This window comes from Chiloscyllium plagiosum, chromosome 5 (assembly GCF_004010195.1).
Source record: "Chiloscyllium plagiosum isolate BGI_BamShark_2017 chromosome 5, ASM401019v2, whole genome shotgun sequence".
In the NCBI taxonomy this organism is placed as follows: Eukaryota; Metazoa; Chordata; class Chondrichthyes; order Orectolobiformes; family Hemiscylliidae; genus Chiloscyllium; species Chiloscyllium plagiosum.
The window spans coordinates 48,385,949-48,413,703 of NC_057714.1; the positions used below are offsets into that span (position 1 = coordinate 48,385,949).

Consider the following 27,755-nt stretch of genomic DNA (forward strand, 5'->3'; position numbering starts at 1 on the left):
TTATTTATCATCCCATGACTTCCTTGTTGTGTAACCTGCCACTTGGTGCAGCAGGACTGCTCTGGCTTTGCTGCACGCACATGTTCTGTATCACTTGTGAGTATACCATAACATATATTTTCATTGCTTGAAGAAGGAGTATCTTAATTCAGAGTCCCCAGCAGTATTTGCAGTATTTTGTATTTGCTGGTGACTTCTTTTTCATCTACATTTCGGGCTTAGAATCATCTTTTACTGTTGTTCTTTTACTGGTTGATAAATTCACTTACCAGCCCCTTACTTCACCCCTATGTTCCAGCCCCTTTTTCCATCTCTGCCCCAGACCCCAGCCTCTCATTCTACTCCAACTTCACAAATAGACAGTCAGTACGGATTTACAGAAGGGAAATAATGCTTCACAGATCTATTGAAAATGTTCAAAGATTTAATAGTTAAATTGATAAGGAGGAACCAATGGTTGACTTGGACTTTCAGAAGGCTTTTCATAAGGTCCCACATAAGAGACCCACATGTAAAACTAAAGCGCATGGGGCTGTGGGTTGTGTATTGACGTGGATAGAGAACTGGTTGACGACGGGGGGAAAAAAAAAGAGTAGGAATTAATAGGTCTTTTACTGGGTGGCAGACAGTATCTACTGGGAGTCCACAGGAATCAGTTCTTGGACCCCAGTTTATTCACAAAATGAATTAATGATTTAAGAGAAGGGAACTAAGTATAATCTCTCCAAGTTTGCAGATGACATAAAGCTCAGCAAAAGGGTTATCTACTTTGGTAGCAAACACAGGAAGGCAGGTTATCTGAATGGTGACAGATTGAGAAAGAGGGAGTTGCTATGAGACCTGGGTGACCTTGTACACTGTCACTGAGTATAAGCATGCAGGAGCAACAGGTGGTGAAGAAGTCAAGTGGTATGTTGGCCTTTACAGAGAGACAATTCAAGAATAGAAACAGGGATGTCTTGCTGAAACGCAACCGGGCCGTGGTGAGACCACACCTAGAACGTTGTGTACATTTGGGTCTCCTTATCTGAGAAATTGTGTTCTTGTTATAGGGGAAATGCAGCAAACATTTAATGGACTGATCTCTGGGATGGCAGGAATAACGAACTTGGTGAGGTTAAAACAGTTACGATTATGTTTGCTGGAGTTCAGGAAAATGAGGAGGGACCTCATAGAAACCTACAAAATCTGAACAGGACCAGACTACAAGGGTATATGCAGGAAAGATATTCCCAGCAATGGGAGACTCCACAACCATGGGTCACAGTTTAAGGATATGGAGTAAATCATTTAGGGCTGGGATGAGAAGAAATCTCTTCACCCAGACCGGTGACTGTGTGGAATTTGCTGTCACAAAAAGAGGTTGAAGCCAAAACATTATGTTTTCAAGAAGGAATTAGATATAGGTCTTAAGGGATGGGGTATGAGTATGGGGATAAAAATAGGAACAGGATACTGAGTTGGATGATCAGCCATGATCATTTTGGAAGGTGGAGTGAGCTCGAAGGAATGAATGGTCTACACTTGCTCCAATTTTCTGCTTCCAGCCCCTCAAGTTCTCCCCTCCACCCTCCAACATTCTGGTCCCTTTTCTCTCCCCCTCCCCAAACCCACTTTACACCAAAAGCTTGGGGACGAGGAGATCATAGCTAGTAAGTCGGAATAGTAAATGCAGGAGGAAGAAGTAAAAGTCTAGAAACCTGGCAGTTGCGGGGGGAGGGGTGTTCGTAAGGGGCTAGAAATTCGGAGGGGGGAATGTTGGGGCATAGATACTGAGGGTGGAAAGTGAGGGTTGCTGTGAATGTCTATCAAGTGGAAGGAAAGGCTTGAAAGGGGAGGGTTAGACGCTTCAAATAGAGGAGAGCATTTAAGAAGTTTTGAACAAGTTAATAGTTAACTGCAAACAGGAAATCTGAGATGTTGCATTCCTCTTAAATTAAATTAATGTGGAGTCAAATCTAAAGCTGTAGCAGTTCAAGATAGGCTGGGCAAAGTGATGGATATTATTGCAATGAACATTGTGTTGACTGTACAATTTGGTATTGACAAATACCAAAGACAAGTATTTGTGTGTTATTCATATTTCAAATATTGAGAGGTGCAGTGGCTGTATTCAAGACAAATATATAATGATTTAGCACCAATCCACTGAAAGTATATTTAGGGTGTTGGCTTTTTGAGTATAAAAGTGTCTTTTTTAACAAAGGAAAGGGACTGTTACTAACTTAAACCTACAGTCTTGTGCTAATTTTAAACGATATGGTTAAAGGGGATATTGATGAATTCTATTTCTGCTGCTATGCAAATCCAAATCCGCAATATCCCATCCATTCAAATACAGAAGGTATCGTTAGTACTTGGGTATGTCACGCATCACTTAATGAAGGAGTTAATGAAACTGAAACGAGAGCCCCTGAAAACCAACAAGTAGTCCTTGAGAAATCTGAAGAGAGCCCCCTGAAAATAAACTTAGCTTGAAACCTGCTTTAGAATGTTTCAATTAAACCCAACTCCATCATATCCTCAAGAAGTGCATTCGAGATTTTAACTGCTCACTCCACAAAAAGGTTTTCTCAGATCTCTTTTGCTTGCTTTGCTGTTTAACGTTTGCTCTCTTGTTCTCAATCCTTTCACAAGTGTAGGAATAGTTTCTCCCTATCTACTCTGTGCAGATACCTTGAGTTTGAATACATTGCTAATTTCTCCTGTCTTCGCAACTGAAGTCCCTCATCCATGGAACCATTCTCATTTTTATTCTGAGCACTCTTTAATGCCTTCATATTTTCTTTTAAAAGTGAATTGCACAGAACTAGATGCAATAACCTAGCTACGATTATAAGTTTGTAGATGACACCAAAATTAGTGGTGCACAGGACAGCAAAGAACATTACCTCAGAGGACCTTGATCAACTGGGCAGATGAGCTCAGGAGTGGCAGATGGAGCTTAATCTAGTTAAATGTGAAGCACTACACTTTTGATAGGGCAAATCAGGGCAGGACTTGTGTACTTAATGATAACGTCCTGGGGACTGTTGCCAAACAAAGAGACCTTGGAGTGCAGGTTCTTAATTCCTTAAAAGTAGAATCGCAGGTAGACAGGCTAGTGAAGGGGACATTTGCTATACTTGTCTTTTTTGGTCAGTGCATTGAGTCATGTTGCAGCCATACAGGACATTAGTTGGGCCACTTTTGGAATATTACACACAATGCTGTTCTCCCTGCTATAGGAAGGATGCTGCGAAACTTGAAAAAGGGTTCAGAAAAGATTTCAAGAATGCTGCCAGGGTTGAAGTGTTTGAGCTACAGGGAGAGACTGAATAGGCGGGGACTATATTCCCTGGAGCATCGGATGCTGAGAGACCTCAGAGTTTTATAAAATCATGAAGGGCACGGATAGGATGAATAGTCAAGGTCTTTTCCCCAGGGTGGGGGAGTCCAAAACTAGACAGCATAGGTTTAAGGTGAGGGGGGAAAGATTTAAAAGGGACGTAAGGGTCAACCTTTTCATGCAGAAGATGGTGCATGTATGCAATGAAGTGATGGAGGCTGGTATAATTAAAAGGTATCTGGATGGGTATGTGAATAGGAAGAGTATAGATGGATATGAGCCCAATGCTAGCAAATGAGACTTGATTATTTTAGGCTTTCTGGTTGGCATGGACGAGTTGGACCGAAGGGTCTGTTTCAATACTATACATCTCTATCACTGGGTTAAGTACCCAATTCAAATTCAACAAATCCATCTTGTTCTTTATTAACCTCTCAAATTTTGCAGCCTCCTTTGATAACATGTTAATACACTCACTGTCCAGAGGTTTAAAAGTTGAACATTGTAGGCATATTGGAGCTTCACTTTGAGATATACAAGTCAAGTCAAACTAATAGGCTCTATGTGCAAGTTTTACTCGTTTCTGCTTCTAGATGGGAGTTAGAATTTGCAAGTGTCCCCCTGCTTGCCACATGTACAATGTGCATGCACATCTGGGTGACTATACCAACCCACACTGGTACTGCAAGGTTTCTGCTGTGAGTGCGGCTCAAATCTGGGATTTAGAGATTTACGCTGGAAAGTTGCACTCTTAGTCTGGGTGGATGATGGGATACTGTGTTGGGTTGGCGGCACCAATCCTGGGTTGTCCTAACTTGCCACTTGATGACCTTTCTGCTCCGCCTGTGGCCATTGAGCCAAAAAGACAAGGGCAGCAACTCCCCATTTGCACTTTGAGGGATCCAGGACAAATCGTCCCGGGGGAAAAAAAAGGACGGATTTCCGTAAAAACACTGGCCACCTCTCAACACATTGGCGACAGGGCAAGCCGGACCTCCGGCTAACGGTATCCGACGTCTGGCACCAACCACCGAGTACACCGATGTCCCAGCGGGTACCACCGGGCATCTGAGCTCAACTTTTCAGCAACAGGTCGCCGTTGTTCAGGGATTCAGGTTGTGGGAGGAGCCGAAGCTCTGCTCGTACCCGGCTCCGGGCCCGTCTGACACGGGGAGGGGAGGGGAGGGGAGAGACTCCAGCAACTCGGCGGAGATGGGCGGGCTCTCTCTCACACTCTCTCACTCTCACACACACAACTGAAGACCTACCTCGGGGCCCTGCCCACCCACGGGGTAAAAACCCGAAGACAAACCGCTCTCCCGTTCGACTGCAATCGCAGCAACTTGACAGACCAGCCACTTCCGGTGCCACCTCAAAACAAACCCCCCCCCCACCCGCCCCGCGACAACCAGGCGCGGCTCCATCGGGCCTAGAGACTCACAGCTCAACGTGGACAAGTTTACAAATCACCCCAAAAAATGGGGTGAAGTTTGCAGTGTCCTTACCATTAGACCAGGAGGCCTAGGTTCACGTCCCACCTGTTCCAGATGTGTGCAATAGCAGGTTGATTGGAAACTGTCGGCACTCACCAAAGGAAACAGTTTCAGTGTGTTTACTTTTACTTTCGTTCTCCACCAACAACCTTTTTTTCTTAAATCACGCAATGCATTTACACAAATACACATTTTAGATTAAGCTGCTCAAATAATGTAGAAACCAGCCTAGAGGGATTATCGCTAAACTACAAATCCAAAAATTGAGCTAATCACATTTTCTGTGTTTCTATAAAAGTGTGGAAGCATGCCATTCGGCCCATCAAATCCATACCGACCCTCCAAAGAGAATCCCACCCAGACCCACACCCCTACCCTATCCAAGTAACCCTGTATTTCCCATGGCTAATCCATCCTGCCTGCACATTCCTGGACACTATGGAAAATCTAGCTTGGTCAATCCACCTAACATGAACATCTTTGGACGGTGGGAGGAAACGAGAGCAACCAGAGAAAACCCCAGGTTTGCTATTTAGCCTTCCAGGTGGTGTTCCGACTTGTATTAAAGCCCACCGTTGAATTTGGCCTGCAGCTATGGGTGACACTGTCTTGTTCTCTTCAATTAGATCTAGTAGGGGTTTGTGGTCTGTTTATTATTACATAATTTATGTTCGTAAAGGTGTTGATGGAACTTCCCAACTCCAAATATGACCAACAAACCTTCCTATTTTATTTGGAGGTATTTACGCTCTGCATTAGCCAAAGCTTTGGATGCATATACTATTAGGCATTCTTCACCATTGGACCACCTATGAGCTAATTCTATCCCAACGCCTTTTGGAGAGTCATCAAATATCAGTCCCAGATCTCACTTGAGATCTAGTGTGCCAACTTCTCAGAGGATGATAGCTGTTTTGTCAATTCCCTGAAGGCTACAGCTTGGCTGTATTTCCAAGACCAACCCTTTAAGAGTTGATGTAAAGGTGCCAGGATGGAAACCAAGTAATGTATGAATTTTCTGTAATAATTCACCAGCCCAAGGAAGGATCTAAGCTCTGGTACAGACATGGGAGCTGGGGCATCTTTGATCGCATCACTTATCTTTAAATGGGTGTAACCCAGTCATGTCAATCCTGTAACCCAAGGAGGTCACTTGGGTGCTTGGAACACAATTTTTCCTTCTAAGGCATGCACCCATCTGGGAGAAATGTCTATGGATTATGTCTAAGTTCTCTACATGCTTATTAATCTTTTATTAATCTAGATCAATGACGACCTGGGGTAGACCTTGTAAAATGTTCTCCATTATCAGCTGAAAAATTGCACAGGCTAACAATACCCCAAATGGCAGTCTCATATATTCATACAAACCTTTCTGCATATTGATTGCAGCATATTTCTGGGAAGCCTCATCTAACTGCAATTGCAAGTACGTATGGCTCATCTGCAACTGCATGAAGGACAGCGCCCCTAGCCAGCTTTGCATATAAATCCTCTGCGAGGGACTGGGTATTCATTCAACTGCAAAAAGCGGCTTGTTTAAAATACACACAAAAGCAAACTGACACATCAGGTTTCACAATTAGCACAACTCGATTCACTCCACAAACTGGACTGGTTTGATGATTCCTTCGCTTTCCAGCCTTCTGATTTCTACCTCTACTTTTGTCCATAACATAAAAAGAACAGGGAGGCCTTACAGAATCATGGAATTTCTTCCTGATCAACGTGCCGGGTGACCTTGACTCCTTTGATAGTCCCTAGACTTTACTAAAAAAAACCTCCAAGTATTTAATTAGGACTTCACCAAGGCAGCCATTTTCTAATCAAAAAATGTTGAGCCAAACTAGGCAAATCTTTCTAACCAATTTCACCCAATCAAACTTAGGCCTGAGCTCTTTACTACAATCAGTGGTAAGTGAACAAGCTGCTTCCCATAACAGGCTGGAATCAAGTAATACCCTTTCTCTTTAAAGATAATACAGCTGAGGTCTTGTGCAACTTAAGGGTTAAAGTCCAGAGTGAAATTATTAAAGACTGGTTTTGTGATCATTGAAACAGCCACGCCAGTAGTATCACCCTCCATTAGAACCGGGTGACCATTTAACAGGACGTTTATTCTGACTTGAATGTTGCTAAGCAATATAACTGTTCCAAATCAGATGTAGGTGCACTTTCCAGGTTGTGCTTTCTTCTGCATACCGGCCAGGAGTTCTCTTATTCTATTTATGTCTAGTGGGACTCTTTTGCTGTCTTAAGGCTGCATACTAGCAACAATTACAATGGCTCCACTGCCCAGATTGCCAAAAAAAATTAACCATTTAGCTGAGGCTTGACTTTGTTTTGGGGTTTTGCTGTGGGCTGACCTAGAGTCCCTCTGTTCAGGACATGTCCTGAGTGAGGCTATGCAATTGCTTTCACGCAAGTACTGTTCCCCAAGCTCAATTGGACTGACAATGGTGTCCACTTCCATTGGAATATCCTGCAACTATTATGCTTCAATTGCCTAATTTTCCAATGATAAAGCCAATTGTAGTCTCTGTTTGAAGTCCAGCTGGATTTCAGCCAATCGGCACTTTTGTATGCTTATATCATTAATCCCACATACTAACTGGTTTCTCAGCATATCATTAACGATTAAACCAAAATCATATGCCTCTGCCTGTTGTCTTAATCTAGTCAAAAATTCTGAGAAAGATTCCTCTGGTTCTTGAATTGCCAAGTGAAACTGAAATATCTCAGAATTAGAGGAGGCTTGCAGTCGTAATGTTCTTTAAGTAAATCCATCGACTCTTGAAAGGTTTTTGTATCTGGTGCCTCAGGGAAAGTTAGGTTTCTAATAACCAAAAAAGCTGTGGGTCCACAAGCTGTCAGGAAAATTACTCATTGCCTTTCATCTGCCCCAATATCATTTGCCCGAAAAAAAATGCATTCTTTCTACATACTGGACCAAATCTTCAACAGCACGATTGAATGAGTCAAGCTTCCTAAATAATGGCATGATACCAGAAATGCTTACCCCACCTCAAAGACAAATGTTGCAAGTGAATTTCTTCAGGAGCATGCTTTTTGCTTGTCACCACTGAAGTAACACCACAGAGGCTGGTATCCTATCATTAAGTCACTCTTTATTTACATGTGGAGAGTCTTTGACACTCAGAACCAGCTCTCAGAGTGAACAGGATGTCTGACACTCCTGTTCTTATCTGTCAGCCAGGACTCCTTGATTTGATCAGACTAACAGCCCTAATTAGAGAACTCATATTCTATGATGTCCACCTACCTGACCTCATTGTAATCTCTACAATAGTGAACAATTAAACAACTTACTGAAGGATGCAGTTTCACAAACATTCCCATCCGCAATGATGGAAGAGCCCAACCCATCAGTGCAAAGATAAAGCTGAAGCATTTGCAGGAATCTTCAGTCAGAAGTGCCAAATGAATGATCCCTCTTGGCCTCCTTCAGTGAACCCCAGCATCACAGACACCAGTCTTCAGCAAATTCAATTCACTCCATATTACATCAAGAAATGATCGATGGCACTAGGTACTATAAAGACTATGGGCCCTGACAACATTCCAGCAATAGTGCTGAGGATTTATGCTCCAGAATTTGCTGCTCCCTTAGCCAAGATCTTTCAGTATGATTACAACACTGAAATCTACCTGAAAATGTGGGAAATTGCCCAGGTATATCCTGTACCCAAAAAGTAGGAAAAATTCAACCTGGTCCCAATAGTGTACACTCAATCATCAGTAAAGTGATAGAAAGTGACACAAACAGTGTGATCAAGCAGCACCTGCTTAGCAGTAACCTGCTCAGGGACGGCCAGTTTGTGTTCAGCCAGGGCCACTCAGCCCCTGACCTCATTACAGTCTTGGTTTAAACATTAATAAAAGCTAAATTCCAGAGGTGAGGTAAGAATGACAGCTCTTGGCATCAAAGTTGCTAGAGAAATTTACCAAAGATCCTTAATTTAAGGTTTCCCTCAAAGCCACTCACCATCTCGACTTGGAAATATAATCACCATTCTTTCACAGTCACCAGTTCAAAATCCTGGAATTCCTTCTCAAAGGCACTGGGGGCCAACTTACAGCATGTAGAATGTAGTGTCATGTAGATAGTGCACTGTGCTGGTATTGAGCGTCAGTGGTGGAGGGAGTTGATGTTTGTGGATGTGATGCCAGTCAAGCGGGGATGCTTTGTCCTGGATGGTGTCGTTTCTTGAGTGTTGCTGGAGCTGCACCATTCAAGCAAATGGGAAGTATTCCATCACAATCCTGACTTGTACTTTGTAGCTTGTGGACAGACACTGGGGAGTCAGGAAGTGAGTTATTTGTTGCAGTATTCCTAGCCTCTGACTTGCTCTTGTATCCACTGGTGGTTAAATGGTGAGGCCAGTTGAGTTTCTGGTCAATGGTAACCCCAGCATGTTGTTAGTGGGGTATTCAGTGATGGTGACATCACTAAATGTCAAGGGCAATTATTTCATTGTCTCTTATTGGAGATGATCATTGTTGGACATTTGTTTTGCATGAATCTTACGTGCCACTTATCAGCCCAAGCCTGGATATTGTCCAGAGTTTTTTGCATTTGAAAATACTCTGCTTCAGAAACCAAAGCAGTTATAGGGGGACACTGGAATTTTAATGCCATCAGGTAGATTCCACATGATTTTGTAAAAAGGAAATTGTATTTCACCAATAATACATTTCTTTTGAGGAAGTACCAATTAGCAACGTGGATTAAAAAGGAACTTGTGGATATGGTTCTTAGATTTCCAGAGGACATTTGAAGGCACTACTTCAAAAACAAAATAATAGCTCATCTTGTCAGCGATAATATATTAACATGGAGTGAGGATTGGTTAGCTAACAGGATAAAAGTGGGGGCATGAATGGGTTCTTTATGCATGGAGTGGAGTGCCACAGGGATAAGTGCTGTAGCCTCAGTTGTTTACAATGAATGGCTTTGATGAAGGAACTGAATGTATGGTTGATAGAGTGATTAAAGGCACAAAGATAGTGTAAATCATGAAGGGGAGGTCAAGTCTGCTGAGTCATGAAAGCAGGTTATGTGGTTGGGCAAAAAATTGGCAGTTGGAGCATAATTTGGAAAAATGTGAACGTATACACTTTGGCAGGAAGAATAGAAAAGCAGCATATTCTCTTCATGGAGGGAGATGGTAAACCTCTATCGTACAGAAAGATCTGCGTGTCTTGGTTATAAATCACAAAATGTCAATATGCAAATACATCAAGTGATAAGGAAGATGTAGTGATTGTAACAAGGTCAGCCAGGTGGACGTCATAGAATATGAGTTCCCTGATTGGGGCTATTAATCTGGTGCAGTCAGGGAGCCCTGGCTGACAGATATAAACAGGAGTGTCAGAGGTTCTGTTCATTCTGAGGACTGGCTCTGAGTGAGCTGGATCAGTGTCAAGGACTCTCCACATATAAATAAAGGGGGACTTGATGATAGGATACTGGCCTCTATGGAGTTGTTTCACCCACAATGTTTCAAACTTTGGAAACCAACAATTATTGGGAGCAAGACGTTTGTTTGTTATCTGTTTCAAAATCTTGTGAATGTTAATCTTGCAGATTTTGGGACTTTTTGTATAAAATAAAATTAATTTAATTTAATTTAATTTTTCCAGAATATTTTAGAAAGGTGTTTATTTCTACAAAATGAATGAATATTCTATGAGGTACACCTAACTAACCTCGTTACAATTACTACACCATCCTTATCACTTGATGGATATACAATTTGTTCAAAAGAAGGAAATGTTGACCTTTCTTTTCTTTTACACTGCCACACATTGCTCCCTGGCTGAGAGGACTAGCAGACAGGTTACTTGAATGAGCTGTCACTTATGTTTTAGACAAAACCTCAATACCTTGATACTAATATGATTTGTCACTGAATGAGCTCTGTGTAGCATCAGGCTGCCCAAATAAATGATGCAATACAGTGACAGTGATGGACATCCAGATAACAAATATCAGGATTGTTCAATAATTCAAATGTAGAAAAATAGATTGTGAAGCTCAAGTGCAAACATTGCAGCAAGGATACACAGTACGGATTGTTTCCCAGCTGGCATCTGGAGGAGGCTTATTTCCACACGCACATATTACTTCTCAAACTCAAGATGGAGCATCATTTTCATTAGCAACGTTTTCTTGTCTCTGATTATTTTAAATAATAGCTCCTGCTCACCAGACACATACAATAAAACAATACAAACAGGATTGTCCTAAAACACATAGTCTACTGAAAATTCACAGGCTTGCTTCCAGCTGAACAGTGACAAAGTTTCACTGATAACCCCCACATCTGACTCTTGTGAAGTATCAGAGTTTAACAAAAGTCATCTCACTGAAGTAGCAATTATGGACATAATGGCCACGATGGTAGCTGCTTAGGTCCTGTCAAACAACACGTGGAACTAGAATAGCACTGCTGTGTGTTGACCACTGTTGACTATTTTGGCTGCCTCAATAGACTCCCATTTTAAGAAGCTAAGAGGATGATTGTTGCCACAGCTCTTCAGAGTTATTATGGATGGGAAAAACAAGCATTAAAGGAATAATTTCACTGTCTATCAAGGATTTGAATGCAGAAGATAGAAATAAGTTGACTTCTTACTGTTCCTTTGATATCTCGAGTCTCAGACCAGGCCAGATATCTGGAGCCCTGGTGATAGCACTGATACTGCTAAACTATGGTGTACACTGCATTATCCTGATGCCTCTCTACATGAAAGAGACCAAATTTATGCAAATTTGCATTGTAAAAAATCCTTTATCTTGATACAGCTCAGGCAGGAGGTGTGCATTGGTAATCAAATCCCAACACTCCAAAATCCATACCAAAGGGGGAATGTCTTATTTAATCACTAAAATGGTCAATATGTTTCTTTCAACACTGTAATCTAGAACAAAAGAGACTTTCATCAGGTTCTTCAATAAGCTCAAAAAAACATTTATTGAAGGTAAAATCTATCTTTACAATAAGCAGTAAAATAGTTTATCAAATAAGCTCCTACACAGTTTTAAATGATATCTTCCTTTATCCCAAAGACACATGTATTCATACACAGGACAAGACTTCACAGCTCTTCAGGGTTATCATGGATGGGAAAGAGAAACATTAAAGGAATAATTTCCCTGTCTGTCAAGGAACACAGAAATAAGTTGACTTCCTACAGTTCCTTTGATACCTGTTGACAATCTGATTGTTGTCAGTTGAATGGAAGATCTTCAGCCAAGATTTCAGCTGGAAACAGTTAGGAACCCTGATATTTGTTTCACAAATACTTCATTGAGAGTGAGAGTTTCTTTCCTTACAGTTGTGGTGGCACAGTGGCTAGCACTGCTGCTTCACAGGACCCAGGTTCGACTCCACCCTCGGGTGACTGTCTTGTGGAGTTTGCACATTCTCCCTGTGTCTGTCTAGGTTTCCTTCCACAGTCCAAGGATGTGCAGGTTTGTGAATTGGCCATGCTAAATTTCCCATAGTGTCTAGGGATATGTGAGGTTACAGGGATAAGGTAGTGGGGTGGGCGTGGGAGACTCAGTGTGGACTCACTTCCACACTGTAGAGATTCTATGAAATCTCTCTAACAACTGCCGCATTTGGGTTTATACTAAAGAATCCACACAAATACCGGTGCAGAGACTGTTATTAGGCAATGACCACACGGATAGAGGGTTTTCTCAAGCTTGCTTGTCCAGCAATTACAGTAATAAACCTTATGTTTTGTCTCTCTTTTGAAAGCTTTAGCTTGTATTTTCCACAAAATCTGCTGACTTGAGTGATCAGCATACAATCCCCAGTCTTTATTGATCCTTTGACTTTTGAGCTCATGAAGTCCCATGATAAAACTTTGCCTCCTAGAAATTATCCAAATTTGCCATTTCTGATTTTCATAATCCATTCCAATGGAATAAATCAGCCACAATCTGACTGAATGCGGTACCAGATACGATGGACTGAATGGCCTATTTCTGCTCCCATATCTTTTAGCCTAATAACACTGCCTACTCCTTTTGGTATGGGCTATATATAGGGGAAATGATGATCCATCACAGTAAGGCTCTGCTTAAAAACATCCAGATAAGCCATAGCATACACGATTACTGGCCAAGTGCTGAAAAATTAGATTACGATAGATAGATGCTTGATGACTGGTGCAGATACAATGGGCCAAAGGGCCTTTTGCTGTGCTGTAAAATCTCTGTGACTTTATGAAGTTCTGGTGCTAAGCTTGGGAAAGGGGAGAGAGAAGAAATAAACTGAAGGCTCAATGACATTAGCAGTGTAAAATAAAAGGATGTTTTTATCATCATTGTGTGAAAGTTACAATAGGGTACAATTTTTATATTGGGCAGGTTAACTAATCTCTTACTGTACCTTCAGTAGAGAGTAGTAGAACCTGAGAAACAAAGCTAATAGCTGCATTTTCTTTTTGCAGGACTTTTTCTGAAGTTACAGCAAGCAATTGAAACAACTGCATAACCTACATTATTATTTTAGGAAATATCAGACCATTGTTGAATCCTTCAGGAATAATATATGCAGGATTGTGGATACTTATAATTAGTTTACAAAACAACATATGGTCCATGTATCAATGCTTCATTAAATGAATGTATTCTCTTCCTTTAGCTACATATTCAGTTCTTAGTTCATCAATTTTACAAACAGGAGTTAGATCTGGTGCCTCAAATTCTTATTGATCTGTTCAAACGTCCAGATCTTAATCATTCTCCAGTGGGACGTGAATGTCACTGGCTGGCCAACATTTATTGCCGTCTCTGTTACCCTTGAGGAGGTGGTGGTGAGCTGCCGCCTTCAACCACAGCAGTCCATGTGCTCCAGGTAGACCTTCAATGACCTTAGTAAGAAAATTTCATGGTTTTGACCCAGTGACAGTGAACAACGATATATTTCCAAGTAAGATTGGCGAATGGCTTACAGGGGATCTCGCAGGTGGTGCAGTGAATAGGATTTTTGACCAACAGCTCACCCCAATTCATAGCCTTGTCCTAAATCTCAGGGAATCTGATAATGAGAGTGTGTGAAACACTTTTGTTGTGTCCAAACCAACAACAAGTAGTACGTTCAGTGAAATGATAAGCAAGGGTTAGTTCTTAGTAGTGGAGAAAACTCAGTCAGGGTTTTCAATGAATGCTCCCACAATCCCATTTCTTTCACAGTTGCCTGCACAAAGTAGGCAGAGTGCAAGAACAACCAGAACTATTTCAGCTGGAATGTGGCATTGAAAAAAAAAGTGGACTCAGCAGAAGCCAACACTGTTCTAAATTCTTGATTTTTGTGGTAATTGTTATTATTTGGTGACTATCTCATTGCTGTTGAGGGTGATGGCTCTGTGCAAATTGCCTGTATTGCTTTTCCTACATTACAACAGTAACTACATTTCAAACATCCTTCATTGACTGTAAAATGTTTAGAGATGTCTGGTGATTATAATAGGTACTATATAAAAGTCCTTGTTAAGTATATAATTTTGATTCATTTAAAATTTCCCTTACATACAGTACAAGGAATTTCAGTTATTGAGAATTGCCATCATCTTTCAAAAAGTACTTTAAGTGAATTTATTATTTCACTTCATAATGGGAAACAGAATGAAAGCCTGAATGATAAAGATGCATTCAAAGATCAGTTGTAAATACATGACTTAAAGGATGATAACCTCTTGGCATGAACGTCAATGTCCTTAGAAAGAAGCTAGTGAACTATGAGATGATTGAATGATATAGGTGGCCAATAGATAAATTGTACTGTACTTTGTATTTAAATTCTGGGTCCAGCCAAACGGCTAGTCGCATGCATATCTTTGATCCTAAGATTAGATTAGATTAGATTTCCTAAAGTGTGGAAACAGGCCCTTTGGCCCAACAAGTCCACACCAACCCTCCGAAGAATAACTCACCCAGACCCATTTGCCTCTGACTAATCCACCTAACACTATGGGTAATTTAGCAGGCCAATTCACCTGACATGCACGTCTTTGAACTGTGGGAGGAAACCAGAGCACCTGGAGGAAACCCACGCAGACACGGGGAGAATGTGCAAACTTCGTACAGACAGTCGCCCCAAGGCTGGAGTCAAACCTGGGACCCTGGTGCTGTGAGACAGCAGTGATACCCACTGATCAACCGTGCCGCCCCTTGCATTTTTGTTTTCAAGTGTAGCATAATAATGCTTTTAGTAGTATGAATATCACTGGTAATCTATAAATTTTGGACTGACAACCTTTACAATAAAAGCTCAGCAGCTGAAAGGTATAGATTTAAAGAAACATTAAACAAATGCACATTTATATAAATTGCACCATTGTGGCTGATAGTGAAATATGTATATCAAGACAGCAACCTAATATTTGTATTTAATTTATTACACTGAATAGACAGAGCAGCCATTCATGTACAGCTTTTTCACCTCCTTTTCTTTCTGAAATGCATAAAACAGGAAATTAAAAACTTGCACTATATTTAACTGTTTTAAAAATATACGTATGGAGGAGGAGTAGACTATGTTGGGATCTAAAAATGACAAGATCAATGATATGCATTGCTACTGTAAAATCTCTCAGTTGGATGCTGTATTGATAGAGATAGCAGTTGACTGGGTGGGTGGATGGAAACTATGAAGCACAGAAATGGTTAAAAGTCAGTTAAAATATCTCCTGATAACAATACTATTCATACACATCAAAGAGTATGAAAATGCTTAATTGACAAAGTGATTGTTGATAGTAGGCCAGAGAAGAACAGAAACTACATGAATGATAATCGGGATTAGGATTAGTTCAACTAACACTTGGAATATGAGCTTCTGACTGTTGTAGCTCTGTGACACCAACAGTTCTCCAGTCGCAGCAACAGCACTGATACCTCACAACTCTCTTACCCTTGTGATGGCACAGCAACCTACACTAATTCTTCAACTTCTGCTTCCATTTTCTTCTCCAGGCCCTCACCATCACCAATCGCCTTCTTGCTGCTACTCCAATCATAAGCCCTGAAGAAGGGCTTATGCCCGAAACGTCGATTCTCCTGTTCCCTGGATGCTGCCTGGCCTGCTGCGCTTTTCCAGCAACACATTTTCAGCTCTGATCTCCAGCATCTGCAGACCTCACTTTCTCCTCAAAGATTGCTACTCCAATCACAGTCTGCTTCTCTTCCATAGCTCACTTGTGAACCTATCAGCCGCAAACATGGGAGAGATGCAGTCTGTGATTGAATTGAATTGAATTGAATTAAATTGAGTTGAATTAATTGTATTGTGTATCGAGGCACAGTGAAAAACTTTGTCTTGCAACCAATACAGGCAGATCACAAAGTTAAGTAGCATAGATAAGTAAATATTAGGTAAACAGCGGCAAAAACAAAAACACAAGTACAGATGAATGTTAAGAGTTTGTGAGTCCATTCAGTATTCTAACAGCAGTGGTGTTGAAACTGTTGTGTTCAGGCTTCTGTACCTGTACCAGGTACCTGCTGTACCTGTACAGCAGCTCCTCAGCAATTGTCAGTTCCACAAATAGGGGTGACCTTTCCCCCATTAGTTGCCCCTATCATAACTTATTTCAAACACTTTGGAAGATTTTGGAGGTGCATTGTTAAGATAAAAATCACACAACACCAGGTTATAGTCCAACAGGTTTATTTGAAAGCACTAGCTTTCAGAGCGCTGCCTTCTTCACCAGGTGATTGTGGAGTATAAGATCGTATGACACAAAACTTATAGCAAAAGTTTAGAGTGTGATGTAACTGAAATTATACACTGACAAAGATCTAAATTGTTTGTTAAGTCTCTCATCTTTTAGAATGGACATGCTGGTTTTAGTTGTTTCATAAGTAAATTCTAGAACTCTCTTAAAGTTACATTCTCAAGTGAACTTAAATAATAGGTGCCATGTTGGTCCAGAGGATGCATTGAAGGTGTGAGGTGCCCTGTGTGAGGCTGTCTGTTCCCCAATGATCAGACTGATTCTAATCTAAAAAAGGGATTTACAGAATCCTACATGGATTCATGCAGTTTTTGAGCAAAATAAAATGTAATTCTGCAAGGACAAACACCCCACAAACGTGTGTGTGTATGTACGGGGGTATGAGTGTCGGTGAGAGAGTGTGTGTATGTGTGTGAGTGTAAAGGGGTATAAGTCTGTGAGAGGGTGCATGTGTGAGTGTGGGAGTATATACATTGGTCATGGTGGGAGGTGCCTTCATTTCAAGGTTGTGGCGCCTGCTGTAGAGTTGGTGCACGAGATGATTGAAGGGTTTGCGAGAGGTGTGTTGGCAAAGTCTGTCCGCGTAGTCTGTGTTGAAGGTCAATTTGAATGGGTTTGTGATCCCTCTTCCTTTTGGAATCTTTCCTCTTTTCCTGCATTTCTGTAGAAACAGGTACTCATGTGACTCGGTCAACATTGTCTAACTTATTCGCTGCAGGCAAGGATGCCCTGAGGCATGTACATTGGTGAAACCGAGCAGAGGCTACAGGAACAGATGAATGGACACCGCACAACAATCAACAAACAGGAGTGTTCCCTCCCAGTCAGAGAACACTTCAGTCCGGAACATTCGACCTTGCACCTTCAGGTGACCATCCTCCAAGGCAGACTTTGGGACAGGCAACAACGCAAAGTTGCCGAGCAGAGGCTGATAACCAAGTTTGGTACCCATGGGGGTGGCCTCAACTGGGACCTTGGGTTCATGTCACACTACAGGTCATCCCACTGTACTAAACACACACACACACACAGTTTGTGGGGTGAATTTGTCCTTGCAGAATTACATTTTATTTCGGTCAAAAACGGCATGAATCCATGTAAGATTCTGTAAATCCCTTTTTTAGAAATAGAATCAGTCTGATCATTAGGGCACAGACAGCCTCACACTGGGCACCTCACATCTTCAGTGCATTATCTGGGTCAACATGGCACTTTTTGTTAAAGTTCACTTGAGAATGTGACTTTAAGAGAGTTCTGGAATTTACGTATGAAACAACTAAAACCTACATGCTCATTCTAAATGTTGAGAGACTTAACAAACAATCCAGGTCTTTTTTAATATATAATTTCAGTTACATCATACTATAAACTTTTGCTATAAATTCTGTGTCTTACAATCTTATACTCCACAACCATCTGATGAAGAAGCAGCGCTCCTAAAGCTAGTGCTTCCAAATAAACCTGTTGGACTTTAACCTGGTGTTTTGTGATTTTTAACTTTGTATACCCTGGTCCAACATCAGCACCTCCAAATCATGTATTTTTAACACTGCTTTCCATGGAACATGCACACAAACTGACTTACCCTCGGACTACAACCATGCATGTTCATGTACTCTCTCCAATTGTAGACCCAGCTAGATATCAGCCTATTATTTTTATACTGTGCCAGTATCTGAATTGGCATCAGCGAGTGTTAGATCAAGTGATGGTGCATCTTCCTCAGAGGTCTATCCGTCCTCTCATCTTTCTATTTGAAACAACGGGGCTTCAGCTGAAGTTCCTGAAGATCTTAAGGTACTAATGCTTTAAGGAGAGAAAGGGGGGGAGCAGGGGTACAGAGAGATACACAGTCTCTCCTTTTACCATTTCCATTTTATGCCATCTTTTTGGATAAGGGGAAGGAATGAGTGGGGGAAGTACATAAGACAACAACTTTTCTTTATACTGGATGACCTTGGCAGTGCTAAGTGCAACTACTTGTGGTGACAATAATCCTAAGAACCATCTGCGCTCGGGCACTGAGAGTCTGGATCCTTGCTTGTACTGCATCCATTATTTACCTTTCCAATATTTATTTGATAAATTTCTCGTAAGAGGGAGGGAAGAATGTCACCAACTGGGTCAGTATTTTTGGAAGATGAGCCTGTCACTACTGAGCAGCTGGAGATATGTGGAGACAATTGACACATAATGTTAGTAACATTGGTAAGCATGGGAGGATGAGGCATAGTTAAGGATGATAGGGTGAGTCCTTACTGCTGGAGTACACTGCTGGCTTGTGTTTTTTTATAGAAGCATGAATTCAGAAAACGCTGAGCTGCAAAGCCTAATTTTTAAATCATTTTGTCAATGTAACATTTTGATGTGTGGAGGACGGTGCAAAGAATTTTCAAGTTGCTGTAAAAACTAATTGGAAGCTTGGATAAACATTTTCAACTGCCCAACTCTATAATAAGACAGTAGCAAAATAAACTTACCTTAATTATTTTGGCTAAAGAGCCTTTGCTTAATCGCCAAAAACGCCATGCATGAGGGACATGTAAGCTTGCAATTCAATAATGAATACAGTAAAGAACAATATGAAACAATAATAAACTAATCAGGTCAGCTAAGGTGAGGTTCCACCTGACTTAAAAGCAATTAGTCACCTAATACTGAGACACAAGATTGGGCTTAAAAAGTGTATAAGAGGAAGAATCTTGTTAATCTCAACATATAATGAAGAGGGGATAGACCATGGTCTCCTCAGCACTACAACACAGCAGCAATGAACACAAAGCAAGAAGCAGCACCCAAATCAACCAGCTTGTACTCGTGACAACAGATTAAGATAAATGCCTTGCTAAGTATCATTTTGTTGACTCACTTGTGCTTCTACTTGATGAACTTTTTGCTGCTTAAATCAGAAGCCTCATATCTGGAGCTGTCAGTGACTAGTTGGCACTAAAAGTCTCAAATGTGACTCAAATTTACAAGGTGGATGATGAGGATGTGGTGCATTGAGCACTGTGAGGGCTGGCTGTTAAAATGAATTCACTTGCTGCATCCACCAGAGTTATTAAACATATAGCAGGACTGCTGCCAAGTTTGTGGTGCTTTGCCATAGGCATTCTTAAGCCTTGCCACTTCCTCCCACTCTTTTTACAGGGTTAGGTCTGGATGTTTTTCCAGACCCTTGCTGGAAATACAGTGTCTTTTCTGGTCTGGATTTTGACAATTATTCCAGGGCTGCATCATATGGGAGTCCTCTACTTCCTTGCTGGGTCATTGCTTTTTCCAGAATTGTAAGAAAGTAATTGCTCAGCAGCCTGCAATGCATCCCTGCAATTTCTCGATTTATGGGGACCCTACCTTTAAAAGGAGAGCATTCTTTCTGAAGATTGATTCGGAGATGCCGGTGTTGGACTGGGGTGTACAAAGTTAAAAATCACACAACACCAGGTTATAGTCCAACAGGTTTAATTGGAAGCTCACTAGCTTTCGGAGTGACACTCCTTCATCAGGTGATCACCTGATGAAGGAGCGTCCCTCCGAAGGCTAGTGTGCTTCCAATTAAACCTGTTGGACTATAACCTGGTGTTATGTGATTTTTAACTTTCTGAAGATTGTAAGTTAACTCACTGGCATGAGCAGATGTCTACGCAGGACGAACTGGGAAATGCTTGTGGCCAGACCACAATCATGAAATGAGATGGAAAGATGAATTTTGAATGTTACCCATACCTTTTGCAATTAGCATTAACAACACAGTTAACTGCTCCCCATTCCTATCTAAGGTTCAAATATCATTAGGGAAATGAATTTTGCACCCTCTGAACATTCACAGCTGCTGACAAAGGTCAGGGTTGGGTGGCCACAAAAAGCAGTGGGCACAAACTCATGGTAGGATTGTGACACCTATTTGTAAACCTGTCATTTCTGCCTTACGATCCTACAATCCTGCTGTCAATCTTATAACACCCTGCATATAGCAGGCTGTTGTGTTTGCCGCAGTGGGTCGCAGCAGAGGGGATTTAAATGCTGAAGCTGTAAACATGAAACCTTGTTTTGTCACTTCTGTAGCTATTTAATTTTTTTGTTAGACATTGCTGGATTCTCAAGGGCGTCTTTCACAAACTTAACTATAGTCTCCAGGGCCACCAAGAAAATTTAATTGCAGCCTTTGGGTAGTCTACAGCATGTTGTCCCCAATGGAGATTCCACTGTTTACCTTTGTAATTGCTACTTCCACCCACATTGTGTGAACCAAAGACATTGGGGATTTTATACCATCCATCCAAAACCAGCTGGATCTTCACTGCGGCGTCCCACTCAGGATGACTTCCAAGTTGTAACTGAAAAATCCAAGAGATTGACATATGCCTACCATCTTACCTTCTGCTTGTGATCTCACTGGAAAGTCTCACCCAATTGCTACAGATATCACTTTATACAGGTCCAGAATTTATCTTCTTTGGTTTACCTCACCCTCCTAAGTGGTGTCATAGATATGTTTCCATGCAGATCCTTAATCTATGAAGGAGGGACACACGCTGGTGCATGGTGAGAAGGAGCACAATTACCAAAGCCATTGCCTCTTGCCATACTAGCATGTAGTACACAATTGTCTTCTTCAGAGGATTGAAGAGATGGTAAGTAGTAATGGGCAGATGGTTACCTCATGGCATTGGGAAAGTAAACACTGAATCATTTATGCAGGATACTGGAGGAGGGGAATAAACTGATTATACCTTCTTGCAAAAGTTGCATGTAAGTTATGGGTACAATTTTCCTCCACTAAGCCAATCAACATTAGCTAAAGATTGACTTCTTATATCATAAAATCATAAGTTGTATTTTAAAAGTGTTCTATTAATCAAAGACGACTTGCTGTGAGTGCAATATGATTAATATCTAAACAAAATTAACGATAACTAACTCACATCTTAGTTAATTGTGAACTGTCCTTCCAGCGTGTCTTGTAAGATGTTAATCATTACTGCCGCAGTGACACATCATCTAACAGTATGCGATTACATGGCCAGCTTATAGAGACTAACAGAATAGGTATCTTGGCTGGGATTTTCCATTTTCCACTGTAACATTCATTCATCCCACATGTTCAATTCTACTGCTGGTAGATTTTCTGGAGTCAGCTAATATGTGCATTCTTGGACAGAGAAGGAATTCCTTCTGCCAGTATTGAGCATTTGTGCTGGGAATGGCAGAAAAAAATTATGCTGCTACAGGACTTTAAATTTAGAAGTTTAAAGGACTAGGCAGTGCAGTGACAAGAGAGGAGGGCACATTTCAAATAAGTTTCTTTGGGTCCGACAGGCACATAATCCCAGCAAGACCAGGTTAGAGCAGCAGACGTACCCCAAATGGTTTGTAACTACAGTTTCATCCATCATATTTCAAATCCACCTAGATCACTCCTCAGACAGCTGTTCTCACCACGTCCTGAGATCCATGCTCAGTACCATGCATTACCGCATGCACACTCTCAACCTCTGTCTCTATAAGCACCACTTCATGCCATCTCAGAGCTATCCTGGTTCCCTAGTTCCACTTAATTCTTCAGTTCATTCAACGTTTTAACAAGGAGCTTTCAGGAATGAAAGAACACAAAGTTGCAACAACTCCGGGTTACCCACACCTCTCTGGAATCTTCCTCGCCTCCCCTTTCCTCTGACTCCATCCCTTCCTTGATCAGATATTTACCATCCTCTCTGATTTTTTGTTGGCTGATGCTGCGTGATCTTAATTAGCAAAGGGCTCCATTTTATCCCTTTGTGCCCCATACCTCAATGAAGTTTGAGCATGAAATGACATTGAACTCTTCTTACATCACCTTTGCCACCGTGCTCATTTCTCCCCATCCCACTGATGTCTCCATCCGCCTCCAACACTCTCCCTCCACCTGGACCCCTCCCTCTGGTCTCTTACTTGTTCGTTAAGAACTATCAACGTGACATTGTTTGTCTTAATTTCTCTCGCCCCCCTATTCAAACCTTTTGCTTCTGAACTGGCTGCACTCTATGCTTTCAGATCCAGCTCTAACTTTGTAATCAAGCCTCCTGACAAGGGTAGTGCCTTTGTTGTCTGGTGTACTGACCTCTATGTTGCAGAGGCTGAGTACCAGCTCTCAGACACCTCTTCCCATCTACCCCTGGACCATGACCCCATCATCCAACCTCAAGCTATTGTTTTCACAACTGTCACTAAGCTCATCTCATCTGGGGTCCTCTGCCAGCACAGCTTCCCACCTCGTAGTCCCCTAATTGCAGACAGCCTGCTTCGACCTTCTTTCTAAAATCCACAACCGCCTGGGCAGACCCATTATTTCTGCCTTAGGAACTTACTTCTTCATGTCTTGAATCAATTATTTCTCCCCTTCTCTAGTTCCTCCACACCTACGTCAGCAATTCTTCTGATGTGTTGTGTTCCAAAATTTCCAGATTGCTAACATCAGCTACAACCTCTTCACCACCAACACGTAATCCCTTTACACATCCATCTTCCATCGGAATAGTCTCAGGGCTCTTTGCTGCTTCCTGGAAAAAAGGCCTGAGCTGTCCCAATCTACCACCATCCTCCTCTGCCTGGTTGAGCTCATTCTTACATTAAACAATATCTCCTTTAACTACTCAGATTTTCTTCAGATCAAAGATTTTACTGTGAGTACGCACATGGGCCCCAGTTATGCCTGCCTCTTTATGGGGTACGTGGAACATTCTGTGTTTCAGTCCTACTCAGGCCTTTTCCCACAACTCTTTCTCTCGTATATCAATGACATCATTTGTGCTGCTTCACTCTCATCTGGAATTGGAAAAACTTATCAACTTTACTTCAAGTTCTACCCCGTTCTCATCTTCACTTGGTCCATCTATGACTCCTCTCTTCCCTTCCTCAACACCTTTACTTCCATTTCTGGGGATAGGCTGGTCACCAATATCCACTACAAACCAAACAACTCCCAAAGTTACCTGGACTATACATCCTCACACCCCGTTTCCTGTAAAGGCTCTACTCCATCTCCTAGCTTCTCTGTCTCCGTTGCATCTGTTCTAACAATGCCAGCTTCTACAAGGGGGCCTCCAAAATGTCCACCTTCTTCCTCAGCCAAGGATTCACCGCCTGTGGTTGACAGGGCTCTCAACCATGTCCAACCCATCTTCCACACTTCAGCCCTCACCACGTCTCTTCCCCCCCCCCCCCCCCAACAAAAGCAATAGGATTCCCCTTGTCCTCATCTACCATACCACCAACATCCACAACCTGAGGATAATTAGCCGCCATTTACATCACCTCCAGTGGAATGCCACCACCAGACACACATTCCTCTTCCCTCCCTTGTCACCCTTTCACAGGGACCATTCAATCTAGCCTACTGTGTTCACTGCTCACAATGTGGCCTCCTCTACAAAATACAGAATTTGCGACACTTTGCAGAATATCTCTGGTTTATCTGTAAAACTGACCTCAAATTCCAGTTGTCTGCCACTTCAATGTACCACTATGTTCCACACAACACATTATTGCCTCAGGCCTGCTGCAGTGCTTCCACAAAGCTCAATGCAAACTGAAGGAACAATACCACATCTACCACTAAGTATCTTAGAGCCCTCAGTACTCAACATTGAATTTAACAATTTTAGAGCATGAATGCCTTACTCCCACGTCTATTACCCTCCTCCTAAGGTCCTATTCTGGATTAACTGCTCCCAGCACAAACAACCCATTTCAACTATTCACACTTCCCGTTCCCATCTATTCAGCATTTATCTCTTTCCTGGATTATCATCAACAATCTTTCTGTCTGTTTCTCCTTTTTATCTCTCTCTGGACATCCTATCTGTTTACTCAACTCACTCCTCAAACCCCCAACACCGTTTCCTGCTTTCAGTTTTGACCAAGGATCACTGGGCTCAAAAGTTAACTTTGCTTTTCACTCCAAACATGCTGCCAGAACTGTTAAGTTTCTCCAGAATGTTCTGTTTCTGTTTCAAACAAGAGCATGTTTCCCAGGGGAAGACAGCGGAGAAAATAGCTGATTGGGGGAGATTACTAAAATCAAGAGAGAAATGGCTCTGACCAAGAAAGAGTTAGTGATCCGACAAGTGTGAGCAAAGTGAGGAAAAATCATCCACAGACCCAACAATGCATTGTACGCCAATGTGTTACAGTTCCCCATCATTTAGCCTTGCTGTGTTTCAAGGTTTTAACAGGGAACATCTGCAATAGTCTCAATAGGCAGCTTTACATTTCCATCTGACACCTCCAAATCAAGCTACCTTCACAATTTGACATTTCTGTACCCAATTAAACGACTCAGAGGCCTGGATTTTCCATCTGGGGTAAGAAAGAGAAGTCAGCCCAGTCAGTGTTTCATAAAGAGAAAGATATAGATAGGAACAACTCCATTGTACCCTGAAAGCCAAGAATGTGAGCTATCCTAAATTCATGCGAATTTAGACGAGTCCAGTCCAGGCTATGAATTTCATAATCAAACAGCAAGTGTTAAGCTGCAATACAGACCTTAAAGAACTGGATACCCTCATTGCAGTTTTGGCAACTTCTGTTGTTATGACAAATTTGGAAGTACTTTGGAATGTTTGTGGAGGAATTGTCGTGATTTCCTGGATTTGCGATAGAATGTTACTACATCCTCACAGGGAGGTCAAAGGATTTGGTGACGCACAGAGTGAAAGAATTCAAAGTTTTCAGGGCAGCTCCTTTGGATCAACAGTACAGCAGGGAGATTTAGTAAAGGCTATGGAGAGGGAAATGCTGTGTGATGCCCTCTGCCAACTTCAAGGTAGACCCTTGTGTGCTCCATTATATTGACAAGATGGCATCTGGCAGGCTGACAAAATACATGGAATTAATGGCCAATTTGTAGACACAGTCAGTCAGTGTGGCATTTTATAAATTCCTGCTTTGGAAGTAAAACCAGTCAGACTCCAGGTTAGAACACATTCAGATTCTAAACAAGGCCTCACACTTAAAATGTATTGTCTTACCTGAGATGTTACCTTTTATGTACACTGATAAAATCTTCAGTTATCTCGGGGGCAGTGACTTGAAAGAAATTCTGGGATTTGCATTTTAATCAATCAAAACCTTCATCTACTCTCTAACTGATTAAAGATTTAACAGTAGAGAGTCAGCCATTTTAGTTTGTTCAATACATTCACATCAGTTGTATGACCTTTTTTTTTTAAAGATTAGATTCCCTACAGCGTGGAAACAGACCCTTCGACCCAACAAGTCCAAACCGACCCTCTGAAGAGCAACCCACCCCACCTCTGACTAATGCACCTAGAATGGCCAATTCACCTGGCCTACACATCTTTGGACTGTGGGAAGATACCGGAGCACCTGGAGGAAACCCACGCAGACACTGGAAGATTGTCTGTGTGGAGTTTGCACAGTCACCCAAGGATGGAATTGAACCTAGGACCCTGGTGCTGTGAGGCAGCAGTGCTAACCACTGAGCCACCGTGCCACTCATAACTTCTATGTCTAATATCTCCTTTCTCATTACACCTGGAAAAGGAGCAAAGCCCTGAAAGCTAATGTTTTCAAATAAACCTGTTGTACTATAACCTGATGTCGTATGATTTTTGAGATTATCCAACCCAGTCCAACACTAGCACCTCCATATCATGTCTATTTGCCAATGCTGTACTACTCGCTCGCGCTCTCTCCCTCTTCACCCCGCACCCCCCTTCCCTCCCTGGGCAGCTGTGGAGAAACAAGTGACAAATCTCAGGTATCTGAAAGCAAGACTTCAGAGGGAAAGGGTTGGTATGAGGGGAGCAGTGGGTTGGGTATGAGTCCCATGGTTACAGCATCAGTAGTTTCCTTATCATGTCAAAGGGCAGGATGAAGATGTGTGGATACTTGAGAAGGTGCGCAAGGTAAAAATGAGCTGTTATCTTCAACGTTCCTATCAATGCTCCAATATCTAATTTGGTGGCTATGTTGGGCAGAGTGGGTTCCTCAATGTTAGCATCTTCTGTGTGCTGTCAGCTGCCTTGGAGCTTACTTTTCCATTCTGTCTTTGTTTACTTTCCTAGTCTCATTGGCTCAGGAAATACACAGTTGCTTGGCCGGTTTCCTGTCACTGCACTGATGTCAACTCGTATTTTCAAGAACAGTTTGCAGGGGCAAATCTAACCACAGACAGGCATCTTTAGAGGCTCTGCTGCAGCCAAATCTCTGGTCCACCCCTTTTCATCAATGACGCAATTAATTCCATTCCTGGGAGGAAAGAGAACGTTCCAAATAGGGGACCCATGGGCATTTGGAATGCCAAGAATAAATCTGGACTTTTTACTACTTGTATACAGCTTCTTTCAAATATGTGCCCTGCAACTCCACGAATGAAGTATTTGACTCATAGTAATTAAGTATCTTGTTAGCTATTGAACAGCTTTAAAGGATCATTGTTGTGGGTGTATCATCTTTGGTTGATTGCTTTAATTCTGTAACACATGATTTGCATGCTACAACATTTGCTTGTATTTCTGTTAGATGCTTGGCAACTTCAAAGAAAAGCTGGCCACATGCTTTGGGCAAGAGAAGAAAGTCACTCCCTACCTGAAAGGGTGGCAGAGGCAGAAACACTCAACATTTAGTTGTGCACATAATGCTAAGGCACATAAACCTGTGAAAAAAGTGCTGGAAAATGGGATTAGAATAGTTAGGTGCTTGTTTTTAAATGGACTGAAGGTTCTTTTTCTGTGCTGTAGACCTCTATGACTATGACTCTTAATTTTCCAATCTAAAAATTAATAAATGTTTGTGTGACGTGACCAACACAATTTTAGTCAATTAATGTTCATCAGCCTGTCTTTGAATATACATCACGGGCGGCAAGGGTAGTGGTTAGCACTGTTGCCTCAGAGCACCAAGGACCCAGGTTCAATTCCACTGTTAGGTGACTGTATATGTGGACTTTGCATATTTTCCCCTGTCTGTATGGGTTTCTTCTGGGTCCTCCAGTTTCCTCCCACAATCCAAAGATGTGTAGGTTGGGTGGATTGGTCATGCTGAATTGCCTTGTAGCATCCTGGGATGTGCAGGCTAGGCGGATTTAACCATGGGAAATGCAGGAGTACAGGGATGGGGGGAGGGGGCAGAGGAGATCTGGGTCATTATGCTCTTGG

At 41.9% G+C, this 27,755-nt stretch overlaps 1 protein-coding gene and 1 long non-coding RNA gene across 3 annotated transcripts in view; one reads left to right on the plus strand and one right to left on the minus strand.

Annotated features, from left to right (window-relative positions):
- stx17 (syntaxin 17) overlaps nt 1-4,968 on the minus strand; it is a 114,895-nt gene extending 109,927 nt beyond the window's left edge. Inside the window, exon 1 of one of the 2 annotated variants that reach the window (XM_043690043.1) lies at nt 4,834-4,968. The gene's annotated coding sequence lies outside the window, so the exon portion shown is untranslated. Of the gene's footprint in view, nt 1-4,596; nt 4,705-4,833 lie in introns of those variants that run through there. The other variant, XM_043690042.1, reaches the window with a different exon arrangement.
- LOC122549871 lies at nt 1-25,845 on the plus strand. Its single transcript, XR_006311687.1, has 3 exons — nt 1-96; nt 21,103-21,230; nt 25,808-25,845. It is a non-coding gene; the product is annotated as an uncharacterized LOC122549871 (long non-coding RNA).
- Nucleotides 25,846-27,755: the final 1,910 nt, after the last annotated feature.